Below are 25346 nucleotides of genomic sequence, written 5' to 3'. Positions count from 1 at the left end.
TCTCAGCCTAGTCTGTGCTTGTTAACAGGAGAGACTGCTTCTACAGGGATGGGACACACTTAAATAGAAAGGTGCAAGAATATTTGCTGATGCTATCGAGCCAGAGTTAGGTAGGTCGGAAAACTGCTAGGTTGGGGGGATACATGTATTAATAGATTAACAGTAGCCGCTGGCAGAGGTAAAAGTGATTCTTGTACTACTTCTATTGAAATGCAATTGAGCAGCAGCCTGGAAAGCAAGGCAACGGGAATTTCCAGGACTGCTGGGAGTCATAGTGGAACAAATAAATACATGGGCTGTGTTAGGGTAACTAAGAATAGAAACAGGTGCATGTATACTTGTTTGTACACCAATGCTAGAAGTATAGGTAATTGTTGTTGTTGTTATTTGGTTTTTAGGAGCATTAGCAACTAAGGCCATATTGCTCCGGGATATGCGGTGGTCATTCCCTGACCTTTTCGCATCCTCCGTATTTGGTGGTGACGGGCTCAAACCCCGGTCTAATCAAGAAGCGTGTGGTACGCACAGCTGCTGCTCCTTCCCACCAGGCTACGGAGGCGCCTCATAGGTAATAAATTAGATGAGCTTGAAGTGCTAGTTAAGACATCAAAGGCAGATATTGTTGGGATATTAGAGACATGGTGTAACACAGACATAAGCAGTGCACAACTGGAATTTGGGGAGTACAATGTGTACAGAAAGGATAGACAGGACAGTAAGGGAGGATGGGGTTATGCTGTTAGTTAAGAAACACATAAAATCTAAGGAAGTGCATCCAATTGATGTGGGTGGACAATGCAATGTTGAGTCTGTTTGGTGTGACATAAGCACGGGGAAAGAAAAAAATGTGAGTAGGCGTGTGTTATAGGCCTAATGAATCTGATGAGTATAATGAGCAATTGTGGAGAGAAATAGAGTAGGCCAGTAAATTAGAGTGTCTTATAATGAGGGATTTTAATTTCCCGGATATTGACTGTAATTTGTGGGTTCGTCACTCACACACTAGCAAGGCTTTTGTGGATTTATTGGATGATTGTTTTCTACAGCAGCATGTTCAGAAGGCAACTAGAGGGAGTAATACTCTTGATCTGATTATCAGTAGTGATTCTTCATGCATCAAGAACCTGCAGATAAAGGAACCACTAGGTGGCAGCGATCACAGTGTGCTAAAGTGGGATTTACTCAAAGAGGTAACTACCATCAAGGGTAAAGGGAAGGGTTTTGCTTTCGTAAAGGTGACTATGGTGGTCTGAAACAGAATTTAAATTCTATACAGTGGAACCAACTGATGATGTTACCAACAGCAAATTCAAAATGGGAAGCATTCAAAGAATTAATCTTGGAAGCTACTAGGCTTTTCATACCGACAAAGAAATATTGATCAAGATTTAAGTCTAAATGGATGTCAGATGAGCTAATTAGACATGTGACAGAGAAGAAAAATGCATGGGATACATATAAATTAACATGTGACACAGAAGCCTATGATAGATATCAGCTAGTCTGTAACCAAGTTACAAAGGAGGTTAGGCAGGCGAAGGCAGATTACAGAAATCTTTGGCAAAGGATGGAAAAAAAAAAAAAACAGCAAAGTGTTCTTTACTTATGTAAACTCTAGAAGGAAGGAAATGAATCAGATTGGTCGACTTGATACCGATGGTTCAACTGTTGATGGTCCTGCTCAGGTAGCTAACAAACTAAACGAGTATTTTGCATTTAAATTCACACGTAAGGAGTTCTTCATGGAGGGGAATGCCAGAGGTGTATTCAACTCTGGCATAAGCTAGATAATCTTGTAATAACTGAGAGTAAAGTGGAGGAGAAATTGTTGAAGATAAAAACAAGAAAGGCACCTGGTGTGGATGTGATCTATCCAGTTATATTAAAGGAGACAGCAAAGGAAGTAAGCAAACCCTTAGCCATAATTATGAGAGCTTCCTTGGAATCAGGGGAGGTACTCATAAACTGGAGATGTGCAAATGTGACCCCAATTCACAAAGGAGGATCAAAAGAAACACAGGTAATTACAGACCTGTTAATTTAACTTATGTTCCAGGGAAATTAATGGAGGCACTGGTTAAAGAAGCATTGCAGGATCATCTAGACAAGACTTAAGTTATAGCTCAGACACAGCATGGGTTTCATAAGGGGAAGTCTTGTCTGACTAATTTGATTGGATACTATGATGTAGTCACAAAGGAACTGGATGCAAAGAATAACTTTGATATCATATATTTGGATCTTGGGTTGTGTTAGAGTAGCTAAGAATAGAAACAGGTGCAGGTATACTTGCGTGTACACCAATGCTAGGAGTTTAGTAAATAAATTTGATGAATTTGAGGTATTGCTCAAAACATCAAAGGCAGATATTGTTGGGATATCAGAGACGTGGTGTCACACAGATATAAGGGATGCAGAACTGCAATTTGGGGAGTACAACGTCTACAGAAAGGATAGACAGGATAGGAAGGGGGGAGGGGTTATGCTATTAGTTAAGAAACACATAAAAACCAAGGAAGTGAAGCCAGTCGACATCGCTGGACAGTGCAGTGTTGAGTCAGTTTGGTGTGACATAAGCATTGGGAGATCAAAATTGAGAGTAGGAGTGTGCTATAGGCCTAATGACTCTGATGAGTATAATAAGGAACTGTACAGGGAAATAGAGTGGGCCAGTAAATCAGAAAGTCTTATAATGGGAGATTTTAATTTCCCAGATATTGACTGGAATTTGGGGGCTGGTTACTCACACACTAGCAGGGCTTTTGTGGATTTATTGTATGATTGTTTTCTACATCAGCATGTTCGGGAGGCAACTAGAGGGAGTAATACTCTTGATTTGATTATCAGCAGTGATTCTTCATGCATTAAGAATCTGCAGATAAATGAACCACTAGGTGGCAGTGATCACAGTGTACTGAAGTGGGATTTACTGAAAGAGGTAACTACCATTAGGGGTAAAGGGAAGGGTTATTGCTTCCGTAAAGGCGACTACGATGGACTGAGACAGTATTTAAATTCTATACAGTGGGACCAACTGATGATGTTACCAACAGCAAATTCAAAATGGGAAGCATTCAAAGAATTTATCTTGGAAGCTACTAGGCTTTACATACCAACTAAGAAATATTGTTCAAGGTTTAGGCCAAAATGGATGTCAGATGAACTAATGAGGCATATGGCAGAGAAGAAAAATGAATGGGATACTTACAAATTAACACATGACACGGAAGCCTATGATAGATACAAGTTGATATGCAACCAAGTTACAAAGGAGGTTAGGCAGGCGAAGGCAGATTACGAGAAATCCTTGGCAAGGGATGCAAAGAAAAACAGCAAAGAGTTCTTTACTTATGTAAACTCTAGAAGGAAGGGGATGAATCAGATTGGTCCACTTGATATTGATGGGTCAACTGTTGATGATCCTGCTCAGATAGCTAACAAACTAAATGAATATTTTGCATCGACATTCACACATGAGGAGTTATTCAGCAAGGGGAATGCCAGAGGTGTATTCAACTCTAGCAGTAAGCTACAGAATCTTGAAATAACTGGGAGTAAAGTGGAGGAGAAACTGTTGAAGATAAACACAAGAAAGGCACCCGGGGTGGATGGGATCTATCCAGTTATATTAAAGGAGGCAGCAAAGGAAGTAAGCAACCCCTTAGCCATAATTATGAGAGCTTCCTTGGACTCGGGGGAGGTACCCATAGACTGGAAATGTGCAAATGTGACCCCAATTCACAAAGGAGGATCAAAGGCTGACACAAGTAATTATAGACCTGTGAGCTTAACTTCTGTTCCAGGAAAATTAATGGAGGCACTGGTTAAAGAAGCACTGCAGGATCATTTAGACAAGACTTCAGTTATAGCTCAGACACAGCATGGTTTTGTTAAGGGGAAGTCTTGCCTGACCAACTTGATTGGATACTATGATGCAGTCACAAAAGAACTGGATGCAGGGAATAACTTTGATATTATATACTTGGATCTTAGAAAGGCTTTTGATACTGTTGCACATGGAAGACTGCTACACAAATTGGAGCAGTGTGACATTGGAGGCAAATTGCTGCTATGGATAAAGGGGTGGTTGAGCGGGAGAAGACAGAGAGTGGTAATCAATGGACACTGCTCATCGTGGACTAATGTTATTAGTGGAGTCCCTCAGGGCTCAGTGTTGGGTCCATTATTGTTTTCTGTATTTATAAATGATATTGATGATGGTATATCAAGCTTAATGTCCAAGTTTGCAGATGATACAAAGGTTGGCAGGGTTGTCAAGGACACTACTGACACTATGCTGCTGCAACAGGATCTGGAAAGGTTGAGCAGATGGGCTGAGAGGTGGCAAATGAAGTTTAACATTGACAAATGTAAAGTACTACACATGGGAAACAGCAACCCCAGAGCAACGTATCAACTCTGTCGTACTACACTGACAGTGGTAGAGAATGAAAGGGACTTGGGGGTGATTGTGGAGGCAGATATGAAGTTCTCTGAGCAGTGCAGACGGGCTGCAAGAGTAGCTCATGGAGTATTGTCAATGATATACAGGAATTTTTCCAGCAGGGATAAGGAGGTGATTGTTCCATTGTATAAGGCAATGGTCAGGCCACACCTAGAGTACTGTATACAGGTCTGGAGGCCTCATTTCAAGAAGGATGTAGAGCTGCTGGAACGAGTACAGAGAAGGGCAACAAGATTAGTGAATGGAACAAAGGGTTGCTCTTACGAAGAAAGGCTTAAGTTTTGCAAATTATAGTGTCTGGAGACTGGGCACCTGCGAAGTGATCTGTTTGAGGTGTATAAAGCCATGAATGGTTTGAGCATGCTGAATGCTGATGGGATCCTACCTCTTGCTCAGAATAATCGCATGAGAGGGCATAAATTCAAATTGAGGAAAGACAGTTGTAGGATAGATGTGCGGAAGTTTGCCTTTAGCCCGCGGGTGGTTGATTGCTGCAAGAAACTTAAATCTGTCGTAGAAGTTGAAAGCTTAAATAGATTCAAGACAGAACTTGACAAACATTTGGAGCGAGTGGATGGGTGCATCATGTGCCTATGCTAATGTTAAATTTTCGCTCTACAGTTTTGCCATACTACTGGCATATGTTTTAATTTGGTTTTAATTTTATATTTATTATCAGTTATATATATATTTATTTTTTATTATTATTTTTTTTTTCTTCACAGAAAGGCTGAAATTCAGTGTAGGTACTGCTCATGTTGGGCAGACTGCTTGCGTGATCGAGATCCGCTAATATTCGTAAAATTGGACAAATGCTACCTTATCGTGATTTTCTTTTGTAGAGAAGCTGTCTTTATTTGAATTTAAAACGATGTTTTGAATTCAGACCAAATAAAAATAGGATAAAAAATATAATGTATAGGATATTAGAAAATATTTAAATTTTGAAATATTATATTTTCAGTCAGAAAAGGTACCCCTCCTTTTACGCTCCATGACGAACAGTATGAAGGACATGAACTGAAAAAAATAGTTATTAGAAGGGAAAAAAAAAAAAAAAAAAAAACTTATTAGAGGGGTCATGTTTTTATTATTATTATTATTACTAGCCATATATTGCAAGGAAGCCTGAGGCTTATGCTGCACCAGCCAAAAAAAAAATTTTCCGAGTTACCCAGAGAGAGAGAGAGAGAGAGAGAGAGAGAGAGAGAAGGGAATCACCAAGAAGCAGAAGAATGGTGATATCCAGCTCAGGATCCTGGGTGTGCCAAGCCCATACTCACCAGATGTGAGCCCCTGGGTTAATCGACTTTCATTTTTGTTTAGTGAAAAAAGATTGTTTTTTCTCTGAAATAATATTACTAATAAATATATATACTTCTTTTAACAATAAAAACAAGAGAAATTAAATAATATAATTAAATATATTTTTCTGCTGAGTGAATTTTTCTTAATAATTCTTCATAATTTTGTAGTATTGCTTACAGTGTTTCTATGGTGAGGTTTTTTTTTTTTTTTTGTTAACGTCCACAACTTATTTACTACAAAAAACTCTTTCCCTTGTACCATTTGTTCCCGGAAAACATAATGCAAATCATTAGCATTAGCATTAGTAGAGGCATTTGATGCAAGAAAGCAAGCTTGTGCAGCATCAGCCAAAAAAAAAACCACTTCCACTTCACCCCTCTGTTCGTTCGAAATACCTGTCCAGCTGAGCCTGAAACTTATTTAGGCTATCAACTTCCACGACAAGGGATGGAAGTCTGTTCTACCAACCAACGACCCGCTGGCTAAAGGCAAATTTCCGCACGTCTATCCTACATCTGTCTTTCCTCAATTTGAATTTATGCCCTCTCAGGTGATTATTCTGAGCAAGAGGAAGAATCCCATCAGCATTGAGTATGCTCAAACCATTCAAAGCTTTATACATCTCTATCAGATCACCTTGCTGGTGCCTAGTCTCCAGACACTGTAATTTGCAAAACTTAAGCCTTTCTTTGTAAGAGCACCCCTTTGTTCCATTCAATAATTTTGTTGCCCTTCTCTGTACTCGTTCCAGCAGCTCTACATCCTTCTTGAAATGAGGCCTTCAGACCTGTATACAGTACTGTAGGTGTGGCTGACCATTGCCTTATACAAGGGAATAATCACCTCCTTATCTCTGCTAGAAAAATTCCTATATATCATTGACAATACACCATGAGCTACTCTTGCAGCCCATCTGCACTGCTCAAAGAACTTCATATCTGCCTGCACAACCACCCTCAGGTCCCTTTCTTTCTCTACCACTGTCAGTGTAGTACCACAGAGTTGATACGTTGCTCTGGGTTTGCTGTTTCCCATATGTAGTACTTTACATTTGTCAATGTTAAGCTTCATTTGCCCCCTCTCAGCCCATCTGCTCAACCTTTCCAGATCCTGTTGCAGCAGCATAGTGTCAGTAGTGTCCTTGACAACCCTGCCAACCTTCGTATCATCTGCAAACTTGGACATTAAGCTTGATATACCATCATCAATATCATTTATAAATACAGAAAACAATTATGGACCCAACACTGAACCCTGAGGGACTCCACTAATAACATTGGTCCACGATGAGCAGTGTCCATTGATTACCACTCTCTGTCTTCTCCCCCTCAACCACCGCTTTATCCATAGCAGCAATTTTCCTCCAATGCCACACTGCTCCAATTTGTGCAGCAGTCTTCCATGTGCAACAGTATCAAAAGCCTTTCTAAGATCCAAGTATATAATATCAAAGTTATTCCCTGCATCCAGTTCTTTTGTGACTGCATCATAGTATCCAATCAAATTGGTCAGGCAAGACTTCCCCTTAACAAAACAATGCTGTGTCTGAGCTATAACTGAAGTCTTGTCCAGATGATCCTGCAGTGCTTCTTTAACCAGTGCCTCCATTAATTTTCCTGGAACACAAGTTAAACTCACAGGTCTATAATTACTTGTGTCAGCCTTTGATCCTCCTTTGTGAATTGGGGTCACATTTGCACATCTCCAGTTTATGAGTACCTCCCCTGATTCCAAGGAAGCTCTCATAATTATGGCTAAGGGTTTGCTTACTTCCTTTGCTGTCTCCTTTAATATAACTGGATAGATCAAATCCACACCAGGTGCCTTTCTTCTTTTTATCTTCAACAATTTCTCCTCCACTTTACTCTCAGTTATTACAAGATTCTTTAGCTTACTGCCAGAGTTGAATACACCTCTGGCATTCCCCTCGCTGAATAACTCCTCATGTGTGAATGTTAATGCAAAATATTCATTTAGTTTGTTAGCTATCTGAGCAGGATCATCAACAGTTGACCCATCAATATCAAGTGGACCAATCTGATTCATCCCCTTCCTTCTAGAGTTTACATAAGTAAAGAACTCTTTGCTGTTTTTCTTTGCATCCCTTGCCAAAGATTTCTCGTAATCTGCCTTCGCCTGCCTAACCTCCTTTGTAACTTGGTTACAGATCAACTTGTATCTATCATAGGCTTCTGTGTCACGTGTCAATTTGTATATATCCCATACGTTTTTCTTCTCTGCCATATGTCTCATTAGTTCATCTGACATCCATTTAGACCTAAACCTTGAACAATATTTTTTAGTTGGTATATAAAGCCTAGTAGCTTCCAAGATAAGTTCTTCGAATGCTTCCCATTTTGAATTTGCTGTTGGTAACATCATCAGTTGGTTCCACCGTATAGAATTTAAATACTGTCTCAGACAACCGTTGTCACCTTTACGAAAACAAAAACCCTTCCCTTTACTCATGATGGTAGTTACCTCTTTGAGTAAATCCCATTTCAGCACACTGTGATCACTGCCACCTAGTGGTTTTTATCTTCAGATTCTTAATGCATGAAGAATCAGTAGTGATAATCAAATCAAGAGTATTACTCCCTCTAGTTGCCTCCCGAACATGCTGATGTAGAAAACAATCATCCAATAAATCCACAAAAACCTTGCTAGTGTGTGAGTGACCAGCCCCCAAATTCCAATCAATATCTGGGAAATTAAAATCCCCCATTATAAGACTCTCTGATGTACTGGCCCACTCTATTTCCCTGTACAGTTTCTTATTATACTCGTCAGACTCATTAGGCCTATAGCACACTCCTAATCTCAATTTTGATCTCTCAATGCTTATATCACACCAAACTGACTCGACACTGCACTGTCCAGCGATGTCGACTGGCTTGACTTCGTTGGTTTTTGTGTGTTTCTTAAATAATAGCATAATCCCTCCTCCCTTCCTATCCTGTCTATCCTTTCTGTAGACGTTGTACTCCCCAAATTCCAGTTCTGCATTCCTTATATCTGTGTGACACCACGTCTCTGATATCCCAACAATATCTGCCTTTGATGTTTTGAGCAATACCTCAAATTCATCAAATTTATTTACTAAACTCCTAGCATTGGTGTACACGCAAGTATACATGCACCTGTTTCTATACTTAACTACCCTAACACAACCCATGTGTTTACTTGTACCGCAATGACTCCCAGCAGTCTCTGAAATATCCTGCATATTGTTTTTCAGGCTTCTGCTCATTCTAATAGAAGCAGTGCAAGAATCACTTTCACCTCTGCCAGCGGCTACTGTTAATGTATTAGTCTTTGTATCCCCCCAAGCTAACTTTTTCTGACCCACCTAACACTGCCTCAATAGCATCAGCAAATATTCTTGCACCCTTTCTATTTAAGTGTATCCCATCACTGTAGAAGCAGTCTCTCCTGTTAACAAGTACAGTCCAGGCTGAAAAAAATTCTATCCCTTGAGCCTTGCACAATCTTTCCAGGGCCGAATTGATCGACAAGGCTCTCATCATATACTCTCTTCTATTGTGTCTGGGCAGAATTGCAGACACTTTCAAATTCAACCCTAATTCATAGTTTTTTTCAACAGTGACCTATACTTGTTAAGTAATTCTGCCGGTCTCCTACTCTTGATATCATTAGTGCCAACGTGTACAACTTTTTTTTTTTTTTTTTTTTTTTGCTAGTTGTTGGCGCATCGGCTTCTGTGGCCATAATGCACCTTCCAAGGTTTTTGCAGTACTTTGATCCAAACCCTGAGGCGGGATTCGAACCCGCGACCTTTGGTTCGAATTTTAGTTATATAACCCACCCGGCTAGCCCGGTCGGCCGTGTACAACTATGTTTGCCATTAAGTATGGAGGCTACATGTCCAATCTGGGACAGTTTGCATTGCCTGAACTCAACGACTGAAACCTGGGACTGTCGCTCATAATCCGAGACATCTGGTCACTTTAACTATATATATTGCAATGTATTATTTTTCCGCGCAAGTTTTCTGGGTAAAAAGCTTTCCTGCATAAAAATTATGTGATAAAGAATAATCAGTTTAATTATAATAATTAATTTATTAATTAAGTTTAATAATACACTGAATAAAATTTATTCAGTGTATTATTATAATGACGTTTTCCCATATATACTTCTTTTAAGAAGGATGTAGAGCTCTGTAGCTCTACATCGCAACATACCGATATTTTTCCCTGTTACCCCTTTCAAAATATCATGCCAGCGCCCATGGTCAGGCCTAATGTACTTGTCAAAAAATTTGAGAAAGTATTGCTAATAACAAATACCTGTATAATTATAGTTTTAGTTATGCTAATGATATTTATGACGCAGCTGCCAAAATACATTACTCTAAATTTCATATTCTGGAAGTATTCTTATTTCAAGTTTTTTATCTTTAGCATTTCAATGCTATACCTATAATTATTGCTCAAATGCCCTATACAAATACCAAAATTCAACTTGAAAAATTATCAATTAAATGCAGTATAATTAAGTAAAATTAATTAAGTCGTTTTTATAACTTTGTTTCTGTAACAGGAAACATGATCTTCAAATTGAGAGAGGTATTTGTCGTTAAAATTTAGTTTTTTATATTCTTTCCACTAAATTAATCTAATAAGGTAAATTTTTACTTACTAAAAAACTAGTAAATATATAGAATTATATTTTTACAATATAGTAGGTACTGTCGGGATTTTGGCCATAATCACTGATATGGATCCTTGTTCCTAGGTTGCGTTTCTTCCCCATCCTGAGGTAAGGCTATTTGTCCATTCTGAGGCAAAGATCCTTCCCCATCCTTGGGTATAGACTCAGCAACAACTTCTTTAGCCAGTATAGGTCATGATGACAAACCACTAATTCTGCGCCTTAACACATTACCATATCAAAATTCATTTAATCTCTTAATCCCTCCATGTGTATGAGGTAAAATTGGCGGATTTACTGGAGATTTTCCGATGTATTTCCGAAGAAAAACTAGAGCTTCCGGGACAGATCCGTGCTGAGCCATTTTAATACCTGGGGCAAGAATGAAGAATTGCGCCCTACTGTTAATCATGGCAACGTTGGCAATTATTTCTTATTTCTTTTGGCGCCCCTTTCAACTTTTAACCTAAGGCAAGAGCCTTGTTCGTCTCGGCATGGCTGTGTTCCGGGGAAACACGTATGTTCCTCATTAGATCGATTGATTCGATTAGTGTGCAAAATGAACATGTAACAGTTGCTTTAGGCTAGACAAAACTTGAAAGCTTTTTTCTGTGTGGTGTGATCAGAGTTGCTCCTAGACTTCAGAGTGCCTTCTTGTCATTACAGCTTTCTGTTCATTTTATATTTATTTTATTTTTATTTGTTATTTTATGTTTTTTTTTTTTGACATTACTTTTATGTATGAAATATCCATTTATTTTGTGAACCGCTGGCATCTTGCTGTGTTGGGCATAAAGATTATGTATTTATTTATTAAATAACAGAATAACCTTCCGATGATGCTTAAAAGTAGTCTCTCAAGGAGACAAGTCCATAGCATTTATTCATAGTACTAGAAATATTCTGGCTGAAAAATTTGATGAGATAGTTCCCACTTTACTAATTTATATCATTTGACATAGTTTTGGTCAAATGTTTGCAATAGATATTTCAGCCTCACCGATTAATAATAACTTGAAGTACTGTAATAAGAAAATTTTCCACTTCCTGTCTAGTAAGTACTGTATTCATAAATATATTTTCTTACCTCTTATTCAGCATTGCTACCATTTCGGATAGGTTTTGTTTTTCTCCGTGTGTTGACTTATACAGTGTCTTGTATTTTTCAGTTTCGAGCTTCGATGCCCGGTGAGTTGCATTTTCCTCTTCTCCTCTAAACAAAGAATATTTAAAGCAGTTGCTCTTTGAAACATACAGTAATGTGAAAAAAAATATTGAACACTCATTTCCTTGAAAGCAAAGTAAGTAATCCCTATCTGGTATTTTATTGCGAGCAAAGGTTATAGGACTACTGTATTTACAAAATATATTAATAATGACTAGGACTTTTAACACCGATAACAACAACACAAATTCTCTTTAGCAATGAATTAACTAAATTTTTTGGAAAAATTTATCTAAGTTATACCATAAAAACTTTTTCTTGTAATCCTTGAATTGAACGCACTAGTAATTTTGACAGCTCGCAACGGTAGCTGGCCAAATATTTTATTTTGGGTTAAAGTTTGATGATGCAATCGGTCACTTATAATTTTTTGATTTTAGCATCAACTGCTGTGAGACTTGATGGACTTTTGTATGTTGAGGTTCGACCTGCTTGGAGACGTGCCTGTCAGCTTGCAATGTCGATTCAAGCTTTTTGCCTCCCAGAAACTAGGGGTTTTCGTCAAGCAAATAGATTACAGAATATATGCAATTTATAGATGCAATATAGTCTTCTCGTAGCCTTATTTGCCTTGGTGCTTAAAGAAAACTCTTATAGATCCAGAAAACTGCAAGAAACCCGCACATTGATGCAGCCGCGACACGTGCTTTTTTGCTGTATGTAAATAATTGTATGTGATTCAAACAATTGATGGGAGTATGCATTAGTATATCATATATGATGTAAATAACTGCATCTAAGATGAATCATTCTGCTGGATGATTGGCTGTTTAAGGGGTGTTTACCATATTTATTGATTCATTAAACAGATTTTATAATTGATAATAATACTTCTACAACACACATGCAAACTAATAATTTTGTTTTTCCTGATTTTGTTATCAACGTCTCTGTGATATTTGTGATCCAGTTAGACAGAATGCCGGAGGTTGGTTATAAAGGATAAAGCTTTGAAATAAGGTTCATTTTGACGTACAGTTGTTAGTTTATTTAATCAGTAAATTCCTTTCCCATGGCATTTTTTTTATTTATATCTCTCATTTACATCCATTTCATTAAATTTTTACCAAAAGAATCAAATGGAAAGAGAGAGGGAGAGAGAAGATGGGATGGTGACGCCTGCGTATGGTTTTGATCATGTATACCTCGAGAGTAATAAAAACACGCATGAAACTTTTATCCAATTAAGACACTCTTTTGGCATATTGTGGTGCTTATAATATTCCTATTTACAATGTTAGTTTGTCACTGAAATGCATCAGTTAATTAATTTGCATTTAAAATTAACTCATTGAATTCTAGACCCTCTGTGACGGTATAGTGGTTTCTCCAGTTTTTACCTGTTTGGAGAGTTTCTGTCCTGTCAAGGACTAGAGGAATTTCAAAGATACTCTTCAGTGCTGTAGTTAACCGATCTCATGCAAAGAGAGGAGAATTTCCTCCCGTGAGTTATTTCGGGTTTTTCAGTGGCACAACATGCAAATTCACACGTGAACACGCACGCACTTGTACAGACTTAAATATGAGGTGTGGTATAAAGTTCCCAGAGTGGTGATGTTGCGATCATGTTCGATGAGTTTGAAAATAAACAGAAGTGTAGTTCAAAATTTTCAACAGATGGTGCTACAAAGATTGCCCAGTAGGCTGACAGGTTGCAAGTAACGGTCGGTTTTATTTAGTAGCATTAACGTTTTGTGTCACGATTTTGCACGTAGCAATATTAAAATAAAACTAAATGCTACTAAGCATAATATTTTAAGAGTTTAACATTACCTTTTTAAAATCGGTGTGAAAGATGAGAACAACATGAGATACAGATGAAATGACGCCTTTTACACTACTATCGTAGTTTTTTTTTTCTATGGAGTTTTCTATGGCGTACCTACACCAGGGGTACCCAAACGTTTAGAGAAGCTGGCCAAATATGAATTTTTGGAATATTTGGGGGGGCCGGAGAAAATTCCTAATTACTGAAAATTACATTCTCTGCATACATTTTAATGTTATGCAGAGAAACAAATTTTATACCGAACGCTTTAATTAATAAAAAATATATATATAAATATTCACACACACACAAGTAGCCCTCGATTTATGTCGGGGTTAGATTCCTGGGGGGGGGGGGAGGAGGACAGGTGCAAATGGAACCCTTTAATAACGGAGTCAATCGGAAATCACAGGGTTAGGCTCCAGGCACCAAAATTTTACCTACCACTTTGCATCGATTGTTTTATTTTTTTAGCATTCTTCATAGCTGTAGTAATAGTCAATGGAGGCATATTCATAGCCCTACACACATTAGGGCAGCTTTCACCAGATTCCATCCTCCGAATATTGCACTAAGATTCAATGAAATTCTTTTATCAGACATGGTGTTTCTTTATTCTATTAAATTAAAAATATTATAACACGATTGACAAAAATTGCACACAGATATCACTGTTATTTTTATTTAATTTATTAATAGCACAATTAATAAAAAATGTAAACAACAACCAACTGAATGGTTCACCGCATGGACCTTTACTACCGCATCCACGAGTGGTTACTTTGAGGGCAGGAATCTTTCTCGTCTCTGATACGGATGTGCTAATTGCTGATTGCCTCAGATTGTCCTAAATCATGCGAACAGTGGATAGCATAGTACTGACAATTTATAAAAAATTTGCAAAAAAAAAAATGGCGTTGTGGTGATCGGCGCAAAACGAGGGCTACCTGTATATATATACACCGGTATCTACAGATTCAAAAATAAATCGATGGATATGTAATATAAAATATACCAATTTGTATATATCAAATTTTAATTATTGCTTATTTATTGTACTAATCACAAAAATACAGTTAGTAATACAACAAAATTATAATTAATGCAATGAATTTGGTTGTAGAGTGCGACTAAGTTTCATAATATTGGGTTTTAAAGTACTAGTTTCAATTCTTAAAAAGTCATGTAAATGCGGGTCAGTTAGACGTGATCGTATTTTTGATTTTACATATTTGCAGAGCAACTGTGCAGAGAAATAGGGGGCCAGTAAATCAGAATGTCTTATAAGGGGGATTTTAACTTTCCAGATATTGACGGGAACTTGTGTGTTGGTCACTTGTACGCTCACAATACTTTTGTGGATTTATTGGAGGATTGTTTTCTACAGCAACATGTTCGAGGGGCAACCAGAGCAAGTTACTCTTGATCTGATTATCAGCAGTGATTGCTTCTGCATTAGGAATTTGCAGACAAAGGAACCACTAGGTGACAGTGATCACAGTCTACTGATGTGGGATTTACTTAGAGATGTAACTACCATCAGGGGTTAAAGGGAAGGGTTCGTAAAGGTGACTGCGGTGGTCTCGGGCAGTTTTTGAATTCTATACAGTGGGATCAACTGATGATGTTAAAAAAACAGTGAATTCTAAATGGGAAGCCTTCAGGGAATTAATATTGGAAGCTACTAGGCTTTTCATACCAACTAAGAAATACTGTTCAAGATTTAGTCCTAAATGGATGTCAGATAAACTAATGAGGCTCGTGGTGGAGAAGGGAAGTGCGTGGGAACACATATAAATTAGCAGGTGACACAGAAGTCTATGGCAGATAAAAGCTAGTCTGTAATCAAGTCAAAAAGGTTAGGCAAGTGACGGCTGATTACAAGAAATCCTTGGCAAAGGATGCAATGAAAAACAACAAACACTTCTTTACTTATGTAAACTCTAGAAGGAAGGGGATGAATCAGATTGATTCACTTGATTGATGTTGGTGGTTCGACTGTTGATCCTGCTCAAATAGCTGACAAACTGAATTCGTATTTTGCTTCTACATTCACTCATGAGGAATACTGTAAGAATGGGGAGGAGAGAAGTTTACTAAACTAACAGGGAGCCAAATGATTTTGTTATAACAGAGAGCAAAGTGGAGGAGAAATTGTTTAAGTTAAACATAAAGGCACCTGGAGCAGATGGAATCTATCCAGTTATATTGAAGGAGACAGCGAGAGAAGTAAGAAAGCCCTTAGCCATAATTATGAGAGTATCATTAGATTAAGGGGGGGGGGGTCCCCTGAATGCAAATGTGTACCCAATTCACAAACGGGGTTCAAAGGGTGACACAAATAATTATAGACCTGTTAGTTTAACTTGTGTTTCTCAGTAGAATAATGGAGTCACTAGTTAAAGAAGTGATGCAGGATCACATAGACAAGGCTACAGTAATAGTTCAGACACAGAATGAGTTTGTTAATGGGAAGTCTTGTCTAACCAATTTGATTGGATACTATAATGTGGTCACAAAGGAACTGGATGCAAAAAATTTAATATCATATACTTGGATTTCAGGAAAACTTTCGATACTGTTGCACGTGAAAGACAGCTGTACAAATTGGAGCGGTATAGTATTAAGGGCAGGTTGCTGCAATCGATAAAGGGACGGTTGAGTGAGAGACGGCAGAGAGTGGTAACAAATGGACACTGCTCTACGTGGACTAATGTTATTAGTGGAATCCCCCAAGGTTCAATGCCTGGCCCATTGTTGTTTTGTGTATTTATTAATGATATTGATGAAGGTATATCAGGCTTAATGTACCAGTCTGCAGATGATGCAAAGGTTGGCAAGGTTGTTAATGATAGTAAAGACAGTATGCTACTGCAGCAGGATCTATGAAAGTTAGATAGATGGGCTGAGAAGTGGCAATTAAAGTTTAATATTGACAAATGCAAAGTACGGCATATGGGTAGCAGTAACCCAAGAGAAACGTACCAACTGTCTGGTACTACACTCGTGGAGGTGGAGAATGAAAAAGACCTAGGGGTAATTATGCAGTTGGATATGAAGTTCTCTTACAGTGCAGATGGGCTACTAAAGCAGATCATGCAGTTTTGTCAATGACATATAGGAATTTTGCCAGTAGAAACAAGGAGGTAGTTATACCTTTGTATAAGGCAATGGTTAGGCCACACCACACCACACCACACCTTCAGTACTGTGTTACAGGTCTCGAGGCCTCAATTTAGGAAGGATGTAGAGTTGCTAGGAGTAAAGAGAAGGGCAACAAGATTGGTGAGAGGAACAAAGGGGTTCTCTTACCAGGAGAGGCTTAAATTCTGCATTCTTAAAAGTTGCAGCATCTGGAGACTAGGCACCTGCCAGTTATCTGATTGAGGTTTACAAGGCATTGAATGGTTTGAGCAGGCTCATTGTTGATGGGATACTTCCACTTGCTGAGATTAAGAAACTGAGGGGGGCATACATTCAAATTGAGGAAGGAGAGTTGTAGAATAGATGTGCAGAAGTTTGCCTTTAGCCAGCGTGTATTGCTGGAACAGACTTCCATCTGTTGTTGTTGTTGTGGAAGTTGATAGCTTAAATAAATTTAAGGCAATACTAGACAAACATTTGGAGTGACCGGATGGGTGAAATGGGAAAGTTTTTTTTTTTTTGGTCTATAAGCTTGCTTTCTTGCATCATATACCTCAACTAATGCTAAGAGAGATTAAATTCATACCTGCCGACAGCCTCCTCTTGCCGATGCTACCAGAAACGTTATGTGCATACAGACTGCCAGCAGTTAATTTATAGTAGAGGGATTAACTCCATTAGCCAATAGGACAGTCATGTTTTTATCCTGGATCTGGGGTTCTTGTATAGTAGAAGCCAGGGGTGACTTTTGCTTCCTTGCTCTGAACATCAGGGTTCAGGCAGGATCTTACCAATACCAATCATCAGACCATGCTGCAAGTGCCAGGTTTTATCGGCGATTCTTGTGTAGTGAAAGCCCAGGGTGACCTTTGCTCGCATACTCTGTACATCTGGGTTGGTGTGCAAGTTGGCAAGAGAAATCCCTAATTACTGTCTCTAACCCCTATTGCTATTTAATGGCAGTGTGAAGATTAACATATTATTTTAAAGATGTTTTCAAGAATAGCTTTGAGTGGAAATAACAATTAATATCTAACAAGACTAAGCTGGTGACACAGAGGTGTCAACACTATTAATCACCCGACAAATGTTAAAATAATCTGTAAAATGTGTTTTGCATAAATTTTAGTGTCATCTAAACATTAATTGTTACTATCTAATAGAAATATCCGCGGGCCGTAGTTTGACGACAGCTGATCTACACCGATATTATACAGAAATGTATGGATATCAGATTTTGCTTTAAACTGGGAATATCTGCAACAGAGACGTATGAAATTTTAAAAACTGTTTATAGTGATGAAACATCATACCCAGGGCCGGCCCCAAAACTTTTGGGACATTGTTCTAGAATTACATGGGATCTTGTGGAAACCTTGTACGGCATGTTTTTGTAATAGTGATTTTTTAGAAATTTTCAAGTCGACTTGCGCAAGTGGTCTTGGAATGATGATAATGTGCTTAACTAGATATTAAGACAGCAGTAGGCTTGTTGATAGAAATGCGGAAAAGACACGGATGATATTATTTAGACAATTTGAGCGATGGGGCCCTGTTTGGCAGAACCAGTTGAACATGCTTGTCCCTAGTCATAACAGTGTATTTGAATTGTAAAGCGGTTCAAAGACGAACAGCGTGATGATGTTTGCGATGATCCAAGAAGTTCGTGATGATTCAGTTTTTTCGGAATGAAGACAGAGGCGCCAAGTTGTGGAAATTGTGGCTGAAGATAGTCGTTTAACCCTCAGAATAATGGTTGATAAGTTGGATATAAGGAGACGGTTCATCGATTTCTTAATGAAGATGTAGGGAAAAGGAAGATTATTAAAAATTTGTGCTGATGAGCAGAAGCAACAAAGAGGTCATGCGAAACCTTCATCCAGACTTGTCAAGACAATCCTAATTTCCCTGACTGTATTGTAACCGGAGATGAGCATTGGCGTTTCATTACGACCCAGAGACAAAGCGTCACAACATGAAAGGGAGATTTGTACCTGAAAGGGAGAGTGTCAATGCTGTGTTCTATAGATAGGTGCTTCAAAGACTATTGAAGCGCATTTCCCTTGCGAAACCGCAATTTCGAGAGAAAGTCTGCTTGTTCTTGTTGCATGACAATGTTCCCACCTGATGTTCCGCACTTGATGTGAAGGCATTTCTGATGACATATGGCATTGTACAGATCAACCATCTACCCTACTCATCCAGTCTAGCACCCGGACTTCTTCTTTGCCCTCGTGGACAGCACAGTTGATAGAATCGCCGTCCTCCCCACACCGGATGGAAAAGACCTGAGTTGGAATTCCGTCAATGACGGGATTAATTTTTATGGGTATTTTTCACAAGATGGCTGAGTTAGTCGATTTCAGGCAGGAATAGCATGAATTTTCATCCAGCAAACCTGGGTTTTTCGTCCAGCAAGCAGAAAATCAACCTCAGAACACAAAATTTACAGACAATATATACGGAGCTGTGTGGCCTTTGTTGCCAATGCTCCTAAAACCCAATAACTTCTTCCTCCTTGCCAATGTGAAAAGTGCCCCAAAGGAAAGATTTCAGGATGTTTAGGGCATAAAGAAAAATGCACCCGCCGAATTGAACATCATCTCTTTGAACGCCTTTGCTCACTCTTTTCAGAAACTTTTAGAACATTGTAATAAGTGCATTCAGTCAGGTGGTGATTACTTTGAATAATATAGTGTAAGCCGCTAATGCATCAAAACCCCACAACAACAACAATGTTAAATTCTAATTAATATCAGCTCGATTCCACGTTGAGACTTTTCAAAATGATTTATATTTTTAGATGCAAAACTTAAGCCGACACGATCGTTTTGATTATGAATAACAGATAGACCTTGTTATCTGTGATCAGTGGCGAATTCAACGGCAGTTGGGATGGGAGATAAAAGAGAAAGAATTGGCTAAACAAAGGTACATTTTATGCTTGGCTTTATGTGCCAACTTTTTTACCCTCTTTTTTTTTTTTTTGTTTATTTGTTTAAGAATGGACTTGTTTAAACTGCGTAACTCAAGGAGATAAGAAGCAATGTTACGATAATTACGAGAAGAGTGTGCATAGCTATGAAGACTCTTTAATCTTGTGCTCCTCAAGTTTACAGTGTTTTCATGTATTTATTTCGCGAGTTACACCAGTTTTTTTTTGTATAGTGACCTGCCTAGTAATTCCTGTGGAAGGTTGCTACCCTAACCTTTTAGGTAATTATGATTTCTGCATTATCTGTTTCTTACCTATATTCACATTTGCCATCTTTGCTTGTCTCGAGGCCCGAATTCAAACTTCACTTCTGTTGGCCTACTCTGCTGGCTAACGACTGTCTGCTTCGGAACAGGACAAGCAGTTCCTCTGCGGTGGGAGTTTTCCATCAATTGATGGCATGCAAGGTGCGACTTTTACAACTCTGACCTACTTATGCATCTGTTTAGCTTAAGAAATTGCATGTTGACAGCGAGTTAGACGGAACTTAGCAACCTAACTTTGATTATTTTTGTCTACTTCTGCCTGGCAATCAAGTATTTGATAAGATGATTGCTGGACACACTCATCAAGAGGTCTCAGATAGCCGAGCTGCTCTTTCAAGACTTACTTAATTTGTGCATCTCTGGAATTTAGCCTACACTTCATGCTGCTAAGCTGCCCAATTTCAGCAAGACTTTGTTACTCCCTGCTTTTTCACCTACCCGATTACAGCCTTTCCCAACATGCCTCTCATCCCCTTTTTCAGCTCAGTTCCTTCGCTTCCAATTCAGCTGTATACAATGAAAATCCTGTGCTGATTGTGGATGGAAATCGGAGGCCCCGGTATTACTTTGTGTTATGTTGTAGAATCATCTGTCGTGATTGCCAGCCACCTAAAGTTAAAAGGTTGAACAAACAACGGAAAAGAAAATGGATCTGCCATCTTTGCGCAAGTAACTCAAAAAGTGCGGACATCTCGAAGGAAGAGATATCTACTATATCTACTACTTGCAGAAGAAACCCCATCCAACCCCTCTGGCCTTCTTGAGGTGCGCCGTTCGATTGAAGGTAGTATTGCTTCGTCTGTGTTGAGAACACCTGGAGATTCAAGCTTATGCTTTGGGAAAGACGTTGCTTTTTCAGATAGGGAGTTTAATACTGCTCCTGCCACCGCCGCGAAGGGCTTACAGGTTAATAGTCCCTTTAATAGTTTGTCACTTAAAAGTGCTTTAGATGACAACACGTCTATACTCAACGCCCTCTCTGAAAGATTAAGATCATTTTCGGAGAAGTTCTGTCCCAATAATCGACTATCTTGCCTGCCTCAATGATAAAATTGGAAAACTCAGAGCCCAAAATACAGAGATTCTCGACCAAATGCTTGTACTGAATGAACAACTCAGAGATCTCAAAATCTTTATTAGTGAATGTTTTTCCTCTAATCAGACGTCAGTGATGGACCATGTGGAACCGCGGGAGCACTTACAGGAAGCAGTTAATGCACTTCCAAAACCCCCATCGCAAATTGGGCATGTCCAGCATAGAATAACAGATCTCAAAAATTTGCACGGTTCTCCTCTATTTGCAGACAGAACAACTCAACAGATCGTAACGCCAGCCGTGATGTTGAACCCTTTGGTTACTCATCCCCGCACACCGGCTCCCATGAGTGCGGTCCGACCTTCAAAGCTGACAATCCTTTTACCCAGGATAAGTGCATGATTCCTGGGGAATCTAATCTGCACCAACCTTACAGAAGACGTCGGGAGAAGCCTGGTGGCCAGGTTCTGAGCCAGACTTATCACTGTTACTACATTATGAAGATGAAAGAAAACCCACGTCAAAACAGGGAAGAGCTGATCTACGCTAAAGCGGATACCTTCTGTCTCTCTGATCAATTTAACTCTCATGCGCAATTTCCCAGGCATAACCCACAAATGGCTTGTGCCCAAAGCGTTTTCAAAATTTTTGAAAACACGGGAACAGAATTCCATCCCAGGAGCCTAATACCTCGGTTCCAACCGAACCTACCTCGGTCCCTCTGTCGAGGAGACATATAATATTTCAGCTGTCCAGATCTGAGAGAAATTTTGTTTCCAGACTGGGACCAGCAACAAAAGCAGAAAGTATCAGGGCACTCTTTGCCCAAGAGCATGGGATCAACTTAGACGCAAAGGCTATCACTAGACATCTGAACTATTCTTCCTTTATCATCTCCTGCCCTGTGAATGCAAAGCATATCGTCTTGGATTATAGGTGCTAGCCCGTAGGCACTCTCATAAAGCCGTTCCAAGAGAGGGGCAGATTGATCGCCTACAACGGACCTAGTCGAGATAAACAGCCATAACTACAAAAGGATGGCATGCTACCAGGTTCACACGAAGGAGAGATTCTTTGGTTTATGCAGAATGTACGCAGCCTAAAAATCAAGCTTCATTGTCTCCAGACTCTATTTCTTAATGGGTGTGATGTCATCTGCCTTACAGAAACATGCGGCAGACCGACAGCTTGATCTTACCCCTATTAACACCCATTACAAACACATAGGGAATCATAGGATTAGTGGGTGGGGAGCAGGTGTTGAATCGATTCCAGCCAATAAGGACACGAGTGAGCCAGTCGAACAACTTTGAGGCAGTCTGCACGACGCTGAGGAGTCCCCTTCACCAAATCCAGTGCTGCCTGGTTTACATTCCTCCAGACCACAGTGAAGACTAGAGCTGAGCTGCTCACGTGGTTAGCAACCAACTTAGTGCCTAAAATTCCAACTGTTGTAGCAGGTGATTTTAATTTGCCACTGCCCACAACAGCATGGGGATGCTGTTGTGGGCTTTGAAGTTCTCTTCAGGCCTTTAATCTTACACGGTTAGCGACGCAACCAACTAGAGTGAGTCAAGCGCTGGACCTAATCTTCCACAACTTGCAAGACATCAAACTGCTATCTAGCAACTTTTGATTCCAATCTGATCCAATTGCATGTAAACTATCCTTACAGAGCAATTCCATTGGGTTCCCTGACGAGTACTCCGCTGACTTGCCTAGGATAGCCTTCTCTACTAAATAGCTGAAGCCAGAGATCATTCTCCAATGCTTGATTGAGTTTGACTGGGGACGTCTCTATTCTGAGCCGTTGTAAGATGCCATTATGCTTTTGAACAACTGAAGTTAATTGCATTACATGGTGCAGCCAGAATCACCAGGATTGGTAACAAGTTGAATCGGAGTTTTAATAAGGAAAGTAAGACGTCTTTCATCAGGAAGCAGAAGACCAACCGGAAATGCCAGAAAACCCAACTTCCCTCAGACCTTTCCATCTTTAAGAAAGAAAAAGCATGCTTCTTGAAAAAGAAAAACTGTTCTCGATAGGTTGAAGAGGGCTAGAAGGATCCTTTTGCATCATCATCATCATCTAGCCATTGCCCAAAAGCTTGTCCAGGAATGGGCACAGTTCAGATTTCTGCAGACAGATTTTCCTGTTTCTGATTCCTCTCTCTCACATGAGGACTGGTTACCTAGGGCACACTTGACTGACATAGAAATAACTAGAGAGACCCTAACTGATATCATTAATAAACTCCCCAACAAAGCTACTATGGGTCCGGATAGTTTCCCACCCTTTATTATCAAAATTTGCAGTGCATATTTGTTGACCTTCTCCTTCATCTTTTCAGACAAGTTCTGCAATGTGGAACAGTTCCTTCAATTTGAAGAACTTATCATGCTAAGCCCGTTCCAAAGATCAAGAAACCCAAATCTCCTAAAGACCTGCGACAAATCTCCATCAGTTGTTCTTTACTCAAAATTTTTGAATAAAGTAATCCAGCCAGCAATTGCCCAGCATTGCTTTGTACACAGGCCCGAGTACCTGCATACTGTTCTGTACAGTAGATCGACAACTACCAATCTTCTTGATGCCCTCTTTAGAATTCAGTGGACCCTTAAGAGCAAATCACAGATTGATATCATATTCCTAGACATTAAATCGGCTTATGACAGAATACACCTCCCAGCTCTTTTTACCATTCTGAAACACTACTTCAGCCTGACAGAAACCTTACTTCAAATTTTGAAGTCAATTTTACTTCCTAGACACCTGTCTGTGATCAACAACGACTTCCAGGTAACTATTGACGTCTCAAGAGGCATCCCGCAAGGAAGTGTGCTGTCAGCTATCTATTTGCAGCAGTTTTGGGGCCTTTCCTAGCTGAGAATCCTAACTTTGTCTCTTACGCTGATGATCTGAAGTTCTACTTGAGCTCAGATCATAATCATCAGATTCATGATATTAACTGACAAGCTTCTAGGCAGATATTGAGCTTGGAAAATTATCTTGCCACACTTGGGCTGCATCTGAGCCCTTCCAAATCAGCGCAACTGCCAATAACCAAGAAGAGAGTCAAAAATGATATCTAAATCTTTGTTAGTGGGGAGCAGGTGCAAAAAGTGACTTCCCATACTGACCTTGGCCTCACCTGGAATGTTAGGCTCACCTTTCAGCCTCACTTTGTCAGGATGAGGCAGAAGACATATGCGGCTCTTTGGGCAGTGCATCAGGAGCTCGTTAGTGTGCATCAGCCAGCGCTGCTTGTTTGGCACATCCTGAGGTGTATTACGCCGATCCCTCTCTATGCATCAGAAATTTGGTCATCTGCCCCTGTTTTCATACCTTCACAAGTATTTTTAGTGCGAATTTTATGCAGTATCGCTTTACTGTCGGCCAGGAGAAGATATCCTCCCAGCTATAACTTACCTGCAAAATGTTCTGGAGGAATTCCCGAACGCTAAAATCGTAGTGGGCGCTGATGCAAACTGCCGTTCGCCGGCGTGGTTTAGTGAAACCCCGGAGCGACGTGGCGCGGTAAATGGACAACACCTGGAGGAGTATCTGGCAAACAGTTGCTATATGATCCTTAACAAACCAAACAACCTACCAACATTTTCAAACACGATGTGGGAGGCCACGATTGATGTTACTTTGGCTACCAGATCTCTAGCGGACCACATTGCATTCTGGACTGTCAGAGAAGACTGGACCTCATCTGATCACCGAACAATCACCTTTCAACTAAACAGGAAACTAAATAGACAAATGGTACATAGACAAATGCAACACAGATATGCTGTTGAGAAGGCAGACTGGCCTCTCTTCCAGGAGTCATTACGTACAGCTGCTCAAGCACTTGACACAGAAGGACTAGACCCAGATAGACACCAAGCTAAAATTGTCAAGCTTATCACAGATGCAGCAAACAATTCCATAAAGCGGAAAAAACCTACTCCGGGAGCTGTTCCCTGGTGGTCCCCAGAATTACAACAACTCAGACGTGTGGTAAACACCTGCCGAAAAAATTTTCAACGTGCCAGGCGTAGCTGGCCTGCAGTAGAGGTGGAAGCACTACGACAACAGTACCGAACGGCCAGGAATCAATATACAGCAAAGATCCGTGAACGAAAACAACGCTCCTGGGAGCACCTAGTATCCACAGTTGGAAACGACAACCCCTGGGGAGTGGTCTACAGAGTGACCACAAATAAACTCCCCAGAGGCGAAGTCATCCCCACAACCAAGAAGCCACAAGGGGAGTACACCAAAACGTGGCAGGAATCCATCAATAATATCCTAGATGCCATGTTCCAGAAACACCTGGATCCAACCACCCCAGAACAAACATCGCTCTGCCTAAGAAATAGTACCTACACAACAATCGAAGAGGAGGAGCCCTTTACTAGGATCGAACTGGACATTGCAGCCGCCAAACTAAGAAACAGGAAATCACCAGGTGCA

Source organism: Mastigoproctus giganteus, chromosome 10 (genome assembly GCF_048544385.1).
Source record: "Mastigoproctus giganteus isolate SK-2022 chromosome 10, ASM4854438v1, whole genome shotgun sequence".
Classification (NCBI taxonomy): Eukaryota; Metazoa; Arthropoda; class Arachnida; order Uropygi; family Thelyphonidae; genus Mastigoproctus; species Mastigoproctus giganteus.
This window is presented reverse-complemented; position numbering follows the sequence as displayed.